The sequence below is a fragment of the Hemicordylus capensis genome, chromosome 2 (genome assembly GCF_027244095.1).
Source record: "Hemicordylus capensis ecotype Gifberg chromosome 2, rHemCap1.1.pri, whole genome shotgun sequence".
NCBI classification, from domain to species: domain Eukaryota; kingdom Metazoa; phylum Chordata; class Lepidosauria; order Squamata; family Cordylidae; genus Hemicordylus; species Hemicordylus capensis.
The window spans coordinates 109,304,960-109,324,827 of NC_069658.1; the positions used below are offsets into that span (position 1 = coordinate 109,304,960).

Below are 19,868 nucleotides of genomic sequence, written 5' to 3' on the forward strand. Positions count from 1 at the left end.
CCCATTTGCAAGCTGGAGAGCTTCATCTGAGCATGTGAGCATTAATTAGATTAATGCAACTGTATAAATAGAGCCATTTTAAATCCTGGGGGGGGGGTAGTTTACATGTCAATCTAATGGGAACCCAAGTTCTAAAATATAATGTATTTATGTTTGTCTAGAACAAATATAGATTCCTACCTGTGTCCTTATGAAACGTATTTAATTTCAGTTGGGCTTAAGCCTCTTTTGGGTTGTACGTACCCCCAAAATGCAGGGAACATAATCACCACTGAGGTAAAGGTATCTGAGGCAGAACCAATCTTTTTAAAATATAATATTTTCTACAGCCACTGTAATCTTGTACAACTAATTCAGAAGACATGCATTTTCATTTAATTAGTTCCAAATCCAGTAGCATATGAAGAGAGAACCTATTATGCGCAGTTACAAATCTTTCAGAACGCCTGTCCCATATGTCAAGCATTGCTGCAGTTCCATTCATCCCATTGCCTTTTGCTGTGGCTAACAAGCAAATCTTCCAGGCTTTCACATTGAATCAAATAGAATATAGATGATGTGGCTTCCAAACTTTCTGCGGGAGGAAAACTCAGCTCTTTAAGTGAACCCTTGCTACAGACTGAAGACGAAAGCTAGGCAGAGATGGAATAGACTTTCTAACTTGCAGGTTCAGCAGGTTGTGTTGGGGGGAAATACTTCCCTGTTGTTCTCAAGTGACACACAGTGGAGGAGACTTCAGAGTTAAAAAATGAAGGCACCTTTTTATGCTCTTCCCAGCAATTCATTTGTTTAATTCTGCATTGCTCTTCTTTTGTTTGTTTATTCCTTTATCATCCTTTATTATTAGCCATAATTAATGGCTAACCATTCAAAGCCATTAATTAAGTGTGCTTACTTTTTTTTACATCAAAGCTATCAAAAAGTGGACTCCCCTCAACATAGCTATATTCAAAATCCTAAACATCTCTTAGGTAACATTAGACAGAGTACCAGCCTAGGATATATAAGGCTCCTTGTACTCTGCATCAGGGGTGGGCTGACTTCATTCCTGTATGGTGGTTTTAATTTTTTAATAAACCTCTGTGGATTATGGAAATGTTTGAAATGTACAAAGCAAGAGCGCATACACAAGATCTCTTAACAGAGGAGGGAAAACTAATCTCTGCTAAGTGATTCCAGCTATGCAATCTACTTAAGAACAAGATGTGATTTGTTGGAGCAAATTGATGTCCACCTAATCCAGCCAGAGGTGCAGCTAGGTAACTGGAGCCTGGACCAAGTAGGGACCCCCTTGCAAATAGGCATCCTCTACACACACACACACACACACACACACACACGTGCACCCCTCCCCCCCACCGCCTGTTTCACACAGCGTTCTTGAGGGCACAATTCCCACTGTTTAAAAGTGTCAAAAATATTCAAAAACATTATTATAAATCAATAGATTTATCGATCTGCTTCAGATTAAATATACAGAGCCCTCTCATCCTGCCCTACATCTGTGCCCAATATTATTATTATTATTATTACATTTATATCCTGTTCTTCCTCCAAGGAGCCCAGAACGGTGTACTACATACTTGAGTTTCTCTTTCACAACAACCCTGTGAAGTAGGCTAGGCTGAGAGAGAAGTGACTGGCCCAGAGTCACCCAGCTAGTATTATGGCTGAATGGGGATTTGAACTTGGGTCTCCCCGGTCCTAGTCCAGCACTCTAACCACTACACCACGCTGGCTCAAATATCAAAATTATCAAAATATGAAAATTATCGAAATATCAAAGCCCTAGGCCAAGCCATTCCATTCCAGGAGAATTGAGTGGGCAGAAAAGTGGGATCCTTTATCCTTTCTTATGAAGGCAAAGGGCAGATTCGTCCACATGGGGGTGGAATGATGTTTCAGGTGGCGGGGTTCAGTTCCAGAATCTATTATAATTTTCTGCCATGAAACAAGCCACTTATAAGAACTTTTTTGAAATTAAAACCCCCAAAATTTATTCAAATTCAATAGACTAATTCAAATTCAATAAACCAATATACTTCAAATTAAATATATTAAATTTTGTCCCCCCAGCTTACCCTACCAGTAAGGTTCCCCACACCTTACCCTATCAAAGCCCCATGCCAAACCAATCCAGAAATATAGAAAGGGGGGATAACTCACACAAGCCCCATGCTTTCCGCTGAGGATGAGGCAGGCACAGGCTCCTCACACTAAGGAGGCAGTGGCAGGCAGGGTAGAGGGCATGCACAGTGCTCCGGTACTGGTAGCCAGTGCTGGCTGCTCCCCTCTCCACACTCATGCTGCAGGCATGAGATTTTGCCCATGCTGAAGAGCTCCACAGAGGCAGACAGAAGAGCAACCTCCAGTCCTCCACAGGTCCTGCCCACTCGCAGAACAGCTGTTTGTCGGGAAGGCAGGGAGGGAGCAGCAGCCCCAGCCTGCACTGGCAGCACAGGGAGGGAGCTTCTTAGTCTCCCAATGGCCAGTGCTGTGGGGGGGGGGGGGCCTGTGCCAGGCCCAGAAGAGACATCCTGGAGCCCACACTGGCTGCAGCTCAGGGAGGTAATTCCCAGTACTGGCACCTCCCGGCCACGATGGCCCAAGAGCAGCTGCATTGGGGCTGGGCTGCAGTCGGCCCACTCGGCCACTCTGCCTTGGGAGGGAGAGAGCAGCAGTCATGGCGCTCGCTGTCAGGCTAGGAAATTCTTGTAGGCTGGTGGTGGCAGGGCAGCAGCGGCATGACAGAGTCCTGCAAGATTTGGGGGAGCCCAGAGACAGCAGCAGGGGTTGCCACTATCTAGACTTCCACCCTGAAGTCTGTTGGCACCTCTGAATCCAGCATTCTTTCCAAGAATTGCAGCAACCAGCCAGCAGACACTAAGTGGTCCACTGGAAATTGGCCAGTGAGCCACAGCTGTCCTTCTTCCCACCTCTACTGGGCATTGATTTATCTTGAATAACGCTATTCCATCTGCTTCAAAGCCTCCACCTGTGCACAGCATAATACACACCAGGATCTGTACACACATACAGTTATTCACATGTTAATTTTAATCCTCATACAGCAGTGCACGTTCTGCATTGGAGGGAGCCTGCACCCATATTCCCATTTTAAATGATCTTTGTACAGTCATTAACACAAAAAGCTGTACATGTGTACAGACACCTGTATGCACATACAATGGAGTGTCTTAAAAGGGCTCAAGGGCCCATATTTGCCAGGAACAGCCCCTACTGTCTGGTACTTGTTCTGGACAAATAATGGTTTATATTTTTCTCTTTTGGGGAAGCCTTTATAAAATGTGGATAGTGCGAGTTGCTAGCATTGCAGTCTTTCCAGATGCAGCTCCCTACTCAAGATCTCTGGAATTTAAGTCTGTGGATGGGTGCAATCGGCATGTTGTCTGTACTACACATCCATGTGAACACATGTGCATGGACACTCGGGTACAGCCAGCCAATCTACAAACTGCAACTGCTGACCTATATTTTGAATGACATGCTAGAAAAACATCTGGCCTATATTTAACCAAATGAGCCATCACCCACTTGGATTTTAAATCATTGGGAGACAGGCTATAGCAGAATAAATAATAGTCTGCACATGGAATACTTTCTATCCAGCCACTGCATGGAGCACACCCTCCCCCATACAGGAACCATAGAGCCTAGCTCATCCGAAAGTCTCAGACTAATAGATGAAATGCAAAGTGTTGCCTTTAGCTTAGACTGCTACAGTACAAAATTAAAGCAAACTGCTTATCTGTAAAAGCCAGAACACAAAAATGACATTTTAATCTTACCGAGTGCTTAAGGCCAGGTTACTGGTGTCCATTACTTGCCAATTGGACCACAAAACAGCTCAGAAGGCCACTGAAATGTTGCTTCCCGCCAGTAATCAGGCTCTCATTAAAATGATAAACAGTTATGTGCTAAAGAAGAGTCTGCCTGTCACTCCCTCTCTACATTCCTCTTCCTTTGAGACTTACAGCCTTACGAGGCACAATTTTGAAGTCTATTATTCAGCATCAACTATTGCATTATTATTCAGAAGACAACTTTGCAAGTGAACATAAGTTGCGTATACTATAGCTATATAAAAAAAGAATTCATGACAGAGTCTGAAGAAAATGTCTCAGATGTAAAATAGCTAACCCTTAAACCAGAAATTGTTTTACAGACACCAGTGCTGTTGCCATGGTTTCCAAGAGGCAATAATTCCAAGGTCATTTCCCTCGAAAATCCTTGACTACTGATGACAACACAGTGATATCCTCACCCTTCTAAATATGCTCTCCCAATCGCAACAAATTCAGTGCAGGACGTGGCAGTGCAGGAAGCAACAAGGTTCAACTGCTGCTACCTGGATGAAAGTTCCAACAGGAAATGCCTAAAATATTTTTTGCAAACAAGTATGCCAGACAGAAACTTGCAGTTGACTAGGGATGTGCAAGAATCAATTTTTTTTATTTGATTTGTACCTGAATTGAATCACCCCTAATTTGTTTTGGGTCCGAATCTGCCCCTACCAAATCACCCCAGATTCAATTTGTACCTGAATTTTCCAAATCTGAATTGATTTGGGACAAAAAAAGGGGTTCTGGGGGCAAGAGAGTGGGGTGGGTGGTAGTGCCCAATGGGTGAAAGCTACCACCCAAATTTTAAAGAATTTGGGCAAAGGGGTAATTTTTAAAAGATTTTTGAAGCTGGCGGATTTAAAGCTTTTTCCCATAGGAAATAATGAGGATTTCAGCAGCCTTATAGCTCCACATGGGGGGCACCAGGGTGGCCCAGAGCTGTTTGTGGTGGGTAGTAGTGCCCAATGGGTGCAAGGAAGCTACCACCCAGATTTCAAAGAAATCGAGCAAAGGGGTGTTTGGTTTTTTTAGATTGAAGTTGGCATGTCTTTGTGGCAGATTTGGGGCAGAAAAGGGGTTTTGGGGGCAGAACAGTGGGTCAGGTGGTAGTGCCCCAATGGGTGCCTGCTGCCACCCAGATTTCAAAGAAATTGGTGAAAGGGGTGATTTTTAATTTTTTTTCTGAAGTTTGTGCGTCTTTAAGCTTTTCCCCCATGGGGAATAATGGGGAATTTCAGCAGCCCCAAAACTCCACTTGGGGGGCACCAGGGTGGCCCAGAGGGGGTTGTGGTGTAGTTCACATAGGATGCCAACCATCCCCAGAATGATAAGCCCATGGGGCATCACCCCTTTGCTCAATTTCTTTGAAATATGGGTGGTAGCTTCCTTGCACCCATTGGGAACTACCACCCACCACAACCCATTCTGGGCCACCCTGGTGCCCCACACGTGGAACTATAAGGCTGCTGAATTCCCCATTATTCCCTATGGGGGGAAGTATAAAGTCATGCCAACTTCAATTTTTTTTTTTTTAAAAAAATCACCCCTTTGTCCAATTTCTTTGAAATTTGGGTGGTAGCTTCCACCCATAGGGCACTACCACCCAACCCACTTTGGCCACAAAATGGAGGTCTGAATCTCCAAATTTTTTGAATCTGGGGTGATTTGTTTTGTACCCAAATCTGGGCAATTGAGCACAGGGGTAATTTGTTCTGTCTACAAATCACCGGAATCAGTCAGATTCAGGTACTAATCATTTTGTACCTGAATTAATTCACACATTCCTACAGTTGACATTTTCCCAAACAGTCTACGTATTGTCTTCTGACCATTTCTATATTTGTTCTGGAAAAGCCAAAAAAAAAATGATTTTGTTGATGTATTATCATTGATAACCATTGACCTTGGGCAGCCATTTGTATGGGCTTGTTGGTTCTTGCAAGAGCAGGTGGTGATTGCCTTTTCTTCCAGTTCTGCCTTGGTTTATGTGCTTTTGTGGCCAAGAACAGCAGAAAACTTAGAAAGGGTGAAGCAGCTGACATGGTAGAGAGGCAAAGAGAATGACATTTGTCTTCCTTTCCCATAACACTAAAACCCAATGTCATCCAGTGAAAATGATTAGCAGGATATTCATGAGAGATAAAAGGAAGAACTTTTTCACACAGCAGATAATTAATGTATGAAACCCACTGCCACAAGAACTAGTAATGGCTACTAGCCTAGATGACTTTAAAAGGGGATTAGACAAATACATGGAGGAAAGTTCCATTCATGGCTACTAGTTTTGATGCACCTTCAGACTCTGCTATGAATGTTGTGTTAAGCTTGAAGTTGGGATTTCATCAGTTGATACTAGAGATGTGCAAATAAATGTGTGCAAATTGATTTAGCCTTGAATCTGGCTGTTTCAAGTGATTCGAACACATCGAAACATCCTTAAAATAAAGGGCCTGATTCAAGTTTGAATCAAAATGACTCCAATTTGAGCACAAACAGACTCAAGTGATTCGAGTGCCATTTTGAGTACTGGCCCCCCACCCTTGCTGATAGGTTTTCTGGCACTGGCTTCCAATTGGTTTGAGATCTCCTTGCTTCTTGGTTGGCTTGTTATCAGGTCCATAGCCAGCCTAAAAGTCTTGGGGAGGAATCACAAAAGTTGGGATGGGATGGGTAGCTGAGGTTCAACAACAGTTGACAAGCCAAGGTTGCCCACTTCTGCACTATTTAGTAGTTCCTTACTCACCTCCTTTGCAATTCAAGCCAGTTTTCTACAGTCATTAGTGTTCCTTCTTGAGTCTCATTCAGATGTTATGCTTAAAAGATGGTGAACCCGTGTACACGGTCCAAAGGAGGAATAGAAGTCCCACCTCATTATCATTTTCTTCACTCCTCCTGTGGGGCTCATGCTTACAGCTTACAGTCTTCGTTCGAAGTGACAAAGCAAGCTTGAGTCTCTCAGTCATCATGGAAGTACCTGCCATCACACCTGCGGCCTTCACTTCTTCAGGCAAAGACTGTAAGCGTGAGCCCTGTGGGAGAGGAAGTGAGAGAAATGATGGGCATACTGGTGGGGTGGGACTTCCGTTCCTTCTTTGGACAATGTATGCAGGTAAACCATCCTTTAAGCATAACTTCTGAATGAGGCTTCAGTCTACTTCAAAACCATTTTCCCCCTTACAGTTCAATGCAACCCTTTTTCACTGCCAAAGAGGAATCCAGCAATTGACAGAATACAATTGGTTAGAGTGCTGGACTAGGACCAGGGAGACCTGAGTTCAAATCCCCATTCAGCCATGATACTTGCTGGGTGACTCTGGGCCAGTCACTTCTCTCTCAGCCTAACCTACTTCACAGGGTTGTTGTGATGAGAAACATAAGTATGTAGTTCACCGCTCTGGGCTCCTTGGAGGAAGAGCGGGATATAAAATGTAATAAATAAAAATATGAGACAGAAAGGAAGATATTTTGTAAATTTGTCTAGTTCTTTATTAACTTTCTTAAATACAGCATTAAAATACTAATATGAACCTTTTAAAAAAAATGCACAAGTCAGCTTTACATATTATGCCTCATTGCTTTAACTTCTGTCAATAAAAGTGCTCTTTTCTACAGACAAAATACATGAAAACACTCTCAAAAATATCAATAGCATGCACAGAGCTACACAGTGTTCCCCCTCAAATGTTACGGCTACAGTCCATTTTATTTTGATAGGTTCCCTTATATCATTTTTCACAGTACTCATTACACATTTGTTTGTTAGCATTTGAGGAGTCTAATGAAGTAATGTTTGACTATTCCCTTTTGCTTTTCATTTAGGAACATAGGAAGCTGCCATATACTGAGTCAGACCATTGGTCTATCTAGCTCAGTATTGTCCACACAGACTGGCAGCGGCTTCTCCAAGGTTGCAGGCAGGAATCTCTCTCAGCCCTATCTTGGAGAAGCCAGGGTGGGAACTTGGAGCCTTCTGCTCTTTTATAGATTGGCTATAAATACAAAACTGAAAGTTGTTGCCAAAATAGCCCGCAGTTGTTGGGCAAAATAGCCCTCATATCTTAAAAGAGCAGGGATCTGCCCCTTTTGTAGCTTGGACTTTTCATAAATACCAGAATTACCACCTTTTATCCATCACTACTTAGTCTGGAACCATGTGCTGTCTCTCATCCTGGATCAAAGCATTTTCTCTGCCTGGAAATCTGCATTGTTCCACAGCTTGCAACTTCTTTATAGACTACTTTGTACCAGATACAGTGCCATGAGTTAGATTATGTGTAGTGTATTGCTAGAGCAAGATGTACCAATATCATATTCTAGAGGAACTAGAGGCAACTACATATCCCATTTAGTCTCTGATGCATAGATATCCTTATCAGCAAAAAAATGTCCAATTTACCCAGCCTCTGTTGCTTGTCTAGTACATCCTATTGGTTTATAGTAGGGGTTTCCAACTTATGGTACTCCAGATGTTGAACTACAACTCCCATCATTCCTACTGGGGATGATGGGAGTTGTAGTTCATCAACATCTGGAGTTGTTGACATCCCACAGCTTGCGACTCCCTGGTTTATAGGATATCTGTATTTATGTATTCTTCAGTTAAAGTTTCTGGAGGAAAGGAAATGCTACAGTGGAACCTTATGCATTGGAGTAGGTATGATTCCTTCACTCTGGGCAGAACCAGACATTAAACACACAGCTGCTGCTGGAGACTACATCCACAAGAAGAGGATTACTCCCCCCGTGATTGATTGATTGATTGATTGATTGATTGAGGTTTTTTTGGACATTATATATTTTTAAAACATCTTTCCCAGATTCCCCCCCCCCATCCCCCTGATACCCCCATGCCCGGGGCCCAACCTTTCCTCCCCAAGCCAACCTTTGTATGCTGTGCTGGTTGCGGGGAGGTGAGAAAAGAAAGGAGAGATCAAGGGAAAGAGAAAGAGGGGGAAGAAGAGAGAAGAAAAGCAGAAGGGGGGAAGGAGAGAGGAGAAGGAATACACTAAGGATACTGGTGCAGCAAGATGTGCAGATTGTGATTCAGTAAGAGTCGGCATCTGAATTTTACTCAGGAACTGCTGGATCCCATTCCCATCATGGGAGGGACATAATTATATAGTGCTGAATAAAACTTTTCAAACTCCAAATTAAGTGCTTTGTTGTCTGTTTGTAATGTCCCATTACTGCCCTTGATGCCTGATATGTGGGAGCGATTTTGTATTTGTTTGATCCTATAGGCAAAACGCTCACCTGCTTTTTCTCCTGATTCCCAGTATGTTTGCCTAGAGCAAGCTAGGAGGAGGTCAGCCTGCTTGGCATGTATCAGATTTACTTCATACTGGAGCTTCAGGAGGCTAGCATAGGCACGAGGGGATGGGTTGGCACTATACTCCAGCCAAACTACTTTAAGTTTCTCTTCAGGTTCCTTGTTTCTTTTATGCTGTTCTTTCTTTCTTTTTTTAATATGAGGCAAAAGCAATGATCCTGCCTCGTAAGTATGCCTTGAGTGTATCACAAAGGAGCATGCAACTAATTCCTGGAGTCCTATTAGACTTCAAGAACTCCTTGATTTCCTACTCAATCATTTGTAATAAATTTGAGGTCCTTTAAAAGGGATGTATTTAGTCTCCATGGTTTCTGTTTATGCTTTCCAATATCTGTCAATTGTATTTTTAACACTACTTGTGCATGATCTGAGATAAGCGGGCCAGTTTCACAGGCAATTGTATGTTTCCCCAGAATTGGGGACAGGCGCCAGAGGTCAATCCTTGAGCTGGTTTTATGGGTTTTTTATAAAAAGGTATAGTCCCTGTCTTTGGGATGTAGCAATCTCCATACATCATAGAAGCCAAAGTCCTCCATTAAACCATTTAAGAGAATGCACGATTTTGATGATGCGGTGAGCCTCATGCTTTTATCCATCAGGACCTCATTATAGTTTCCTCCATAGATCAGATTGTTGTTCTCCCTTGTACTCCCCCTTTCCTAAGTTCAAGCACAACTAAACCTGCATCCTGGCATCATTATGCTCCATGCCCCACAGCCCACCCTATCTTTAGCTATCACTGGTTGGTGGAGTGGGGGAGGAAACACTCAGCATCTCAGGAAGTCTCAAGGCTTCAAAGACTCACAGCAAAACTCAAAGGGCATCAGAAAACTCTTGGTTCACCAGACAGTCTCTTGTTGCCATCCACGGCACGCTGCGCCCTGTGCCCCCCTCACACAGCTTCCTTCAGTTCTTCCTTCCTGTCGTGGCAGCGGAAGCACTTCTGGTGGTGGCTGGAAGGCTGCTGGCTAGCGGGGTTGGCACTACCAAAGCTGCTGGTTTTCTGGTCAGGTGTGGGGGAGGAGCAGGGCTTCCTAGATGGATGGGAGAACCTCTGATTGGCTGACAGCCATGACTGATGTGCTGTGATGTGCACCAGTCTGCTCTGCTCTCAGAGCTGCTGAGGACTCTCTGTTCCAATCCTATCCTCTTCAAGACAAGACAAGACACCACACCACACCACACCATACCATACCATATGGGCTTTCTCTGGCCTAGAGTCCCCTTAAATACATTTTGAAATTCACTCCTATGATCTCCCCACTCCCACCTGCATACCTGCAGTATGCCTCTGAATAGCTATTGTTGGGAATCAGTGGCGGCCGGTGTGAATGCCGTCAGGGGGCATCGAGAGGCACCTTCAAGGGTAAATTAATAGGTGCTTACCTCTGCTTTCGCCACACCTGAATGCTGCTTGGAGCAGCAGCACACCACCCAGCACCCCCTGTGGCAGGGATCACCTCCACCACTCACCTGGCCTCTGCAGAGCTGATCCCCCGCTGTCAAGGTCTTGACCGGACTGGGCTGCACGCTGTCGACATATAGTTTGACGAATGTTCTTTTTCAGCAGTGAGTAGCCGACTGACGACGTGATTTATAGTGCAAGCCACGAGAGCTCCCAGCTGGCAGGGATTTAAGGCTTATCAGCCCTCTGCAAGAGGCGTTTGCTTTTCCTAATAGTCTCCAATTGATCCCTGCGTCTCGTGACACGCCGCTGTTGGGGGGGTCAGCGGGGGTTGGTTGCCTAGCTCTTCTTCCGTTTGGTCTTTCACAATTTCTGCTGCCTCAGGTTGTTGTGCCTGCTCAGAGTCATTATCCACAGCTGTTTCATGAACACTGGCAGCCAGGCTCTGCCCCTCAGACACTCCTGCATCGCCTGGAAAGTTGACATCTTCCCCCTCCTCCTCGCTGTCGGAGATCGAGGGCGTGACACCCACTAGCAGCCAGGTGAGTAGAGGAGGCAATCTGTACCGCAGGGGGTGCTGAGCAGCATACTGCTGCTCCAAGCAGCATTCAGGTGTGACGAGAGAGAGGAGGTGAGCACCTACTAATTTACCCTTAATGGTGCCTCTCACCGCCTCCCCGGTGGCGCCCGCACTGGCTGCTACTAGTTGGGATGATGAGCAACAATATGAATACAAATATGATGCATATTTATATCCCGCTTTTCAACAAAAGTTGAAAATAGATATAAATAAATAAGTGTCAATGTGAACAAGCTATTTACGTACTTGTCCCATTTCTGGGAAGGGTTGTGAGGAGTGCACTAACAGCCCACCATTTTGGGAAGAGATGGCCTGGCCACAGTTATCCAGGCTAGATTACTGTAATGCATCATATGTTGAGCTACCTTTAAAAAACATTTTAAAACTTAACCTGGTACAGAATGCAGTGACTAGATTGCTAGCTGGAACGGAATACTGTGAACATACTACTTCGTGCTAAAAGATCTCCATTAGTTTCCAATCTATTTCTAAGCTTGAAGCACTGGTTTTAACTTTTAAATCCCCAAATGACCAAGGCATCGGGCACCTAAAGGACCACGTGAACCAGCCTGGCATTCTCTGTTGGAGGCCTACTCTGCCTTCTGAGGTCAAGGGAGAGGGTCTTTTCTGAGGTAGCCCCAAAATTATGGAACTCTTTCCCTAGACATGGGGGGGCACTCTGTTTTATTTTAGCTGCCAAGTCCTTTTGTGCCTTTAATAAAATTTGTGGTTCTTTTAATGATTTTAGCTGTTGAGCTTATCTCTATGCTTTTATTATTTTGACACTATAATTCAATTGATTTTTTAAATTGTCTTATTACTCTTGTAAATAATCTTGACATTGTTCAAGATAAAAGGTAAGATACAAATCCACTGTGGGAACTGGGCGCTGAATTCATAGGAAACTGGAGGTCCCTTCACCTCTGGTTTCCAAAGCAACACATCCAAATTCAGCAAACCATAGCTAAAGGCGAAAAGGGACCTGTGGTTTCCCTCAGCAAACTCCAATCTGAAACTTTGGTCAGAGTGGAGTTTTGTCACTCTTAACTCTGGTTTTGTGCTGCCAGCATTACATCTGAGTGCTGGCACCGCAGTTTGGGGCCCACGGAAACTCCTCCCTCATTCTGGCCCAATTAGCTGCATGGGTTGTCCTTTCAAGAAGGAAGCCCGCACAGCCAGCTCTGCAGAGAGCCAGCTCTCCCTGTCATCTGAATGTGGACAGGTGAGCGGGGGGAGGTGGTCACAGTTCCGCATTATGTCTGGACTGGGCCTTAATCTGATCCAGCAGAGCCCTTCTTATTTAAGGAGGTTGCTACAACAGGCAGCGAATTTTAACAGTAGTGAAGTAAACAGGTGAGGATCTCATTGGCCTTAGAGCCAGATGAGAGGTCTGGGAGACAAAACACAATCTTTTTATCAGATCTCGGGTTCAGGACTCACCAATGGAAGAGCCATGAGAAATGGGGAGATTTACTAATACTTACCTGCATTGGATGAAAAGCTTGCACTCAAAGTCAGCTGCCAGAAGAATACTGATATATCAGTCCATGCAGATTTATATATGTGAATGCAGTTAGCCTAACCTTCTACGCCCAGATTGGGTAAGTTCATTTGGATACTCTGAGTTACATCTGTACCATTCAAAGACCTCATCAAAATAGTTCATTAAATATTGTGCTATTATTCATTTGCATTTCTAGCCCTTAGATACAGGATGGCTGACAACTGTTTCAAAGTATACTACAAATACAGATATATTTCAATTAATATATACGGAATAGAAACATATTTATTAAAATTCATTTGGGAAGAAGGAGGGAAGAAATTAGCTTTTACACAACAGTGCAGAAAGAGGAATTCCTTCATTTAGTCGATAAGTGTTTTGTTATGTTGATGCTCCCTGAGGTCTATTGAATAATTGAACATATCTAGAGAGCAAGAGTGCAAGAATGACATGGTTCCCTTGCCTTGATTCTTTTTCTTATGGTGTAATGATAGGCTGTCTTTCAGCCAATGCAGCTTCACTTCAGGCATTCGTATCCTCAGTGTGCAAGCAGTCCCCGATGGCAAGAAATCAATGACCTCAAAGGTCTTGTTAATTTCAATTGCTGTCAATATGAGAGATATATGAGAGATTGAATGTGACCTGAGAAGCAATTGTCCTAAAGCAACAGTAGTAACTTCTTGCAAGAGGTCACCAGTTGGAATTGAGTGCACGCTCAAAGACGTGCTCTTAAAAGTAATAGCACAACAAACTTATAAATTAGCAGCTTAAGTGGCGTAATTCAGAAAATGTCTTAACTATTGGACCAATAAGTCTTGTCTGCACAATATCTTGAAAACTGATCATGAAAGACCCTAATAATGTGCTTTTGTACAGCGTATTTCAGCAGCTACTTACACTGGAAGGGAAACTTTGTATGTTATTTATTTCATAAAGTTCTTGGTGTTTTGTTGTTTTCTGCCAGCAAATCCAGACCAGACATTTCATTCTTGTTGATGAATGAGGCGAGTTGTGCATTGGTTTGACTGGACACCAACAGAAGTTAAAGGCTGCAGGAGTACTGTCCTATTTCTCTTATTTCATTCCAAATATTTTGGGGATCGCAAGATTTTTTTTAAAAAAAATCAGGGACACTCTGAAATCATACTCCTGTCCTTCTGAAGCGTTCTTAGAAATTTACTATGCTCTACAGGGTGTAATCCAGAAGTATTGATATTCTCTTAAAACTAAGAAAATATAGCTAGTTCCAAAGCATTACATCCCATAGGTCATAGTAAATGTCAGGTTCTTCTTAGCTCTCTTCAGTAGGACAAGAATAGGGTTTCAGAGCGTCCCTAATTTTTTTTAAAAGGAATTCCCCCCTTAAAACTAAGAGCATATCTGACCATCTTAAATAATTGTGTCATTGCATTAAAAAGCACAAGACATCCTTCTTCTTTGTGATCTCTGCACAGTCAAACCTAGTAGATTTCTATGCCTGCTTAGAGAAAACCTCAAACACTTCGAGAACTTTATAGGGCATTCTAGCCCCTGCCCTCAAGTCAGAGAAATCCTATATACTCTATCTGCCTCAAGAGCATGCTTCAGCAGCATCAAAGGAACATCTAGAGGGGTTTTTTCTTCCTCTTTTAGTCTACAAAGCCGATTTGCTTCAGCCCCCCCCCCCCCCACTTAGTTTATAGAGGATAATTTCCAAATTGCATGGAAGCAGTTGCTAATGGAGAAACTGGTGACTTATGGGTTCTCTCCTGGCACTGATTGCTGTGGGTTATGGGCAAGCCAGGACAACCCTCAAGCAGTGTATTTTGGACGTCAAGCGACAAAATGATTTAAGTATAGCCCCCAGTTGTTTTAAGGTCTGGATACTTTCATATAATAATGGATCAGTCCATTATCTTGCTGCACTGACAATCCCTAACCATCAGAAAGCATTTTTATGGTGTGTTTTGATGTCTTACCATCTGTGGTGTTGGAAGGAATGTTCCAGAATATCCCTATATCAAGTGTACATGCCCTGTGGAGTAAGAGCTATTGAAACTGTGGGACTTGTCCTGTTATATTGCATTTTTTTATTGTGAGCTCTGTAATGTTTTAACTGCTCCTTTTTCAATGTATGTTTATTATTAAACTTTCCAGGATGTTCAAATGAATTTAATGTTTCATTTCTTCTCTCAGATCAGCAGCTGGCTTTTACCTACAGTGTTGCCAAATTTTGTGCGGCAACACGTAGAATTCACCATGACTTAATAGCAGCTTCTACCAATCTCTGACCAGATAATTCTTGTAATTTAGTGTAATTTAGAAATATAGAGTTGTTTTAGTAACCAAGGAATTAAGTAATTTTATATATTGGCTTGACATATGTCTTGTGACAGTTTTGTTTTTTTATTTTGCTGGTCAAAGACCTAAATAAATAAATAAATTCTAAATTCTATTCACTTAGTTTATTGTTGGTGTATTTTACAAAAAGTTTTTAAAAAGAGGCTTTTCATCTTACTGGTGCGTCAGAATTCCTTTAAGCAGTGTTCTCCCTCTTCCAACAGGCACAACCTTTGCATTCTCCACCAAGGCTCATAAGGTCAATAGTTTGTAACTATTATCAAATGTTTTCAAAGCAAGCATGCCAGAATAGCAGTCTCTCTCTATGGGCATTTTTTGGGACGACAACGTTAAACTCCTATTAAAATGATGATGAACTTCAGCCTTCATACTACATCTACCTTCATATTTTCTTTCTTCTGTAGTAGATGTGTTATCTGTCCTTAACGGATTGCTTGTAAATTAAGCAATGTTTTAGTCGTCTTTCGGAACATTAAGTTCTTTCCCCCTCTAATTAGTTGTGTAATCTTATCGTGCCTTCCAAGAACTGAACTAATTATTTTTAATTGCCTGCTGTAGGTTGGATGGCATGGATGGATCTTGTAAGGTAGGCCAATACTATTTCCCCTGTATTTGGAGATGTGAAGAATTAATCTGTATTAGTTTGGATTATTTAGTAATCTTTGATGTTTGGTTACAATAAGATATGACCTCTATGTGTACTACTGAGTAGCGATGTGCACGGAATGGGATTTGTGTTTTTTTCCTGAGCTCGGAACGGAATGCCAATTCCTGGAATGTTCCGTCAGAACAACCGGTCAAGCCGATTGTTCTGACAGAATGAGCTTGGGTTTTGAGTATTTCGAGCAGGGTGGTGGTGGTGAGGGGTGGTGGGAGGTACCTTTAAAAATCATTACTTCAGTACCAATTGGACCTGCAAGCCCCCACGAGCAGCGGCACCCCATCCAGCATCTCACACCAAGGCTACCCCATCTATGGTGCTCTTCTGTCCTCTGCACACACGTGGCAGCCACTTGCGTGCACGCAAATGGCTGCCATGTGTGCACAGAGGCCAGAGTAACACCACAGATGGGGTAGCCTTGGCGCGAGATGCTGGGCAGGGTGTCACTGCTCATGGGGGATCGCAGGGAATAGGTAATTAGGGTTAAAGGTACCTCCCGCCAACCCTCACTGACCACCCTGGCTCTGCTCGGAACAGTTGAAATGTTCCAACTTGGAACGGGGTCATTCCATTCTGAGCTTGAAACATGCCCTTCATTTGAAGGGTGTTCTGTTTGGAGCTCAGAATTCTCAGAATGGCCCATTTCAAGTTGGAACATTTTGAGCCTTCTGCATATACTACTACTACTACTGAGGCATATACATTATAAACATTGAAGAGCCTGTTTGCTTGGCTGACTGGTTCTATCTTTTACTGTTTACAGGCATTAGTTTTGACAAAGTTTAGGGGTTTTAATGGAACAGTCTTACTGATAAAGGTCCTGTCCCATCATGTACTTCCAGTTACTGTTGCTGGTGTCTATCTATGTTTCTTTTCAGATTGTGAGCCCTTTGGGGACAGGGAGCCATCTTATTTATTTATTATTTCTCTATGTAAACCGCTCTGGAAACTTTTGTTGAAAAGTGGTATATAAATAGTTGTTGTTGTTGAATGTTGAATATTAAAGCAGAACAAACTCTGCGAGTGATGACTTTGGCCAATCCATTTAAAAGGTGACAGCTAGGCTAGGACTGGCTGAGCCTACCTGAATATTCCAAGGAGCAGAATATAAATAGAATGTCTGAACAGGCTCACAGAATGAATCAGCTGTCAGACTGAGAGCTCTGGAGAAAGTAGAACTGAAAAAGAATGGGCAGAAGGAGGAAGGCAGACCAAGGAGAAGAGCAGGTCTAAGAAGGTTGAGGGGGAGCAGGAAGGTTGCCTCTTCCTGAGATACCTTAAAAAGAAGAAGAAGAAGTGTCCTACCTGAGCACCTCACCTTGCCTTTGCCCCTGCACTGAGGTAGCCTAGCAGCTGAGCAAACACTGACTTAGCAAAGAGATCTTCAGGGAGCCTGGCAGTTAACTGGCCAGCAATGGAATGGAGGGTCACATTGAAGACTTTGTACCTGAGACAGCAGACAAGGCAAAGACCCAGGACAGCAGTTGGACAACTGCCGAGGAACTCCCAAGGCCCAACGTTCCGAGGCTGCCTACCTCAATAGCCATTGGAGGCCAGTGAAACAGAAAAGCTCCCTTTCATTTTGAGATTTGTGCCTCTAAGGTGCTCTAAGTGAGTGAGTGAATGTTAATCTGGAGTAGGGTTTTGGTAGGTATCAGGACTGAGCCCAATCTAATTAGACAAACCCTTCAGTTATTAAAATTTTATTATTATGTATTTATTATTATTATTATTTCTTGTTTACACAGTCAGACAGGTGTTATTGACTGGTTTGTTTTATCCAGACATCGAGTCCTTCCCAAGGACCTGGGATGCCAGAATTTTATTGTCAATTGTTATAGATATCGTCGCAGAATATAGGCTGTTCCCAGTAAAGCTGCTTTTTGTAATTGGCTGATGGTGATTTCTGTGGCCCCTATGGTGTTGAGGTGCTCTTCAAGGTATTATTATTATTATTATTATTATTATTATTATTATTATTATTATTATTAAACTATATAAATTTGAATCACTCTGCTTAAATATTTTCTTAATAAAAATGTCTCATTATTAAATCTGCAGTACCAAATCTCTTTGTGTAGGGTACCGTAGGCATCTGACTGTCAGACAGTAGTGGGGTGGTGGTGGTTATGAGGTCCCACTGGGTACTGGTGGGGCGTACCTTCACAGGGCAATAGGGCAATAGAGACACTGGCTTGTCTAAGACAACCCAACAAGTTCATGGTTGAGCAGAGATTTGGACCAGGGACCCATGTTTTTAACTGCTAAACTGTACCAGCACTTGCCCTGGTGGCATACACAAGAACTAACCATTCAGTGGTTCACCGTTTAAGACATATTCTGAGACTGTAGTATAGTCAGCTTTTAAAAAATACATAAAAATGGCAACTCTTCAGCAGGACAAAGTACTTAACAAAATATATTGCAATTATCTCTGAAAATGACAGGTCCCAGGAATAGCTCTTAAAGAAACCATTGGCATTCATGGCTGTAATTGAAAGAATAATCTGCCCATTCCCTGAAATGAAGCTACATCTTTATCGCAGCACATGGATGCCTTTTAAATGAACCAGGGCTCACTCTCTCAATTTTATTTGAGTTGAGCACTCCAGAACATGGAAGAAAATTTTTCATTTTCTAAGATCTTCATGATCCTGGGCTCCTTTCCACCCAATATTTTATTTTAAAGCATTATATCCCACTTCTCCAGCACTATCAGTTTCTTAAAACAGCTTACAACAATGCATACCTAATGTTTGTCTGTCTCAAAAATGCACAATCCACCAGAATATTCTTCTAGATGGGAGCCTGTCAATTACCCAAGTTTTTGGAGGAAATTTCTGTTGGAGACAATTACTTGTATAGCAGAGTATTTCAGGAGCTAACTCACTCCCATTATTACAGCAGAAGTTAATAGGGTCTTAGGGGCAACAGCTTGTAAATGATAAGCATGGCGATTCATGTAAAGTTAATCTAATCTATTTTATTCAGAAGTACATGATGATAGGAAAAGACGCATAACTAACTTCTGGCTACATGGTGGTCAGAGAGAGCTCTATAGAAGCATGGTGCTCAGAGAGAGAGCTAGAAGCATTCTGAGAAGAAGGAGGAAGTCACTCCCAGGAAGTTCCTGAGTACACTCTATCAATAGAGCGGTTATAGAGGCAGAGGTAAGCAGGAGAAGGAGAAAGAGAAGGAAAAGGAGACGTCTAAATGACTATCTCTACTCCTAATGCCCCTAGTGGTCATTAGTGTTAGTGGTGCAAAAGGCCAATGCCATTTGGAGCTGGATCTCTAGCAATTTCATCTCTACATGCGCGATATTGGTATTTGCTTGTCCATTTTTATGTAAATGATGTAATTAAATGTAACTAGATGTGTTTATTACTTTTATCAATATATCAACTTTTTGGAATGTTAATAAATTCTTGATCCACTCTCTTGATCCTGTTGAAGCCTGTTAATAGAAAAAGCAATCCAATTAAGCAGGATACCACGTTATTGTCATTGTTCAATTACTTCAAGGTCGCACAAAAATATATAACAGGGCAATCTGAACAGGTTATTTTAATTTCTGTCATACCCTACCTCAACTGGAACTATTGCAACATGGTGAGCTGATTCATACGATGCAGAACCATGCTTAAATATTTATTTCACACAACATCTCCAAGCCTTGGGAATTGGTGCTTCTCTCTCCCCTGTCCATGTGAGCCTCAGCAGAATTCAAAGTAGAAGTCCAAAGTAGGAGATTAAAAACAAACCAGTTTTATGTCTGAAGTGTCTGATCTTGGTTTACCAACTTCCTTTAAATAAACTAAGATTTGAAACTCACTAAGATCTGAATCCCACTAAAAACCTTGGGCACAGAACTCAGTTTATTTAAGGGAAGTTGGTTAGAATAAACCAGGTTCAGTCCGTTAGGATATCATGATGGAACTTGGTTTCTTTTTAACCTAAATTGGAAATAGAATTCTAAGATTTGCACAGGCAGGGGAACATAAGAAGAAACCTGCTGTATCAGGCCCAAGGCCCATCTAGTCCAGCATCCGGTTTCACACAGTGGCCTACCAGATGCCACTGGAAGCCTACAGGCAGGAGTTGAGAGTATGCCCTCCCTCCTGCTGTTACTCCCCTGCAAATGGAACTCAGAGACAGCCTGCCTTTGAGGCTGAAGGTGGCCGAT

The 19,868-nt window shown here is 42.7% G+C and overlaps 1 long non-coding RNA gene across 1 annotated transcript in view; it reads right to left on the bottom strand.

Moving 5' to 3' along the window:
- LOC128345398 (uncharacterized) overlaps positions 1–17,557 on the bottom strand; it is a 53,338-nt gene extending 35,781 nt beyond the window's left edge. The window contains exon 1 of the long non-coding RNA XR_008316437.1: positions 16,988–17,557. This is a non-coding gene — a long non-coding RNA (uncharacterized LOC128345398). The remainder of the gene's footprint in view (positions 1–16,987) is intronic.
- Between the last annotated feature and the right edge of the window lie 2,311 nt (positions 17,558–19,868).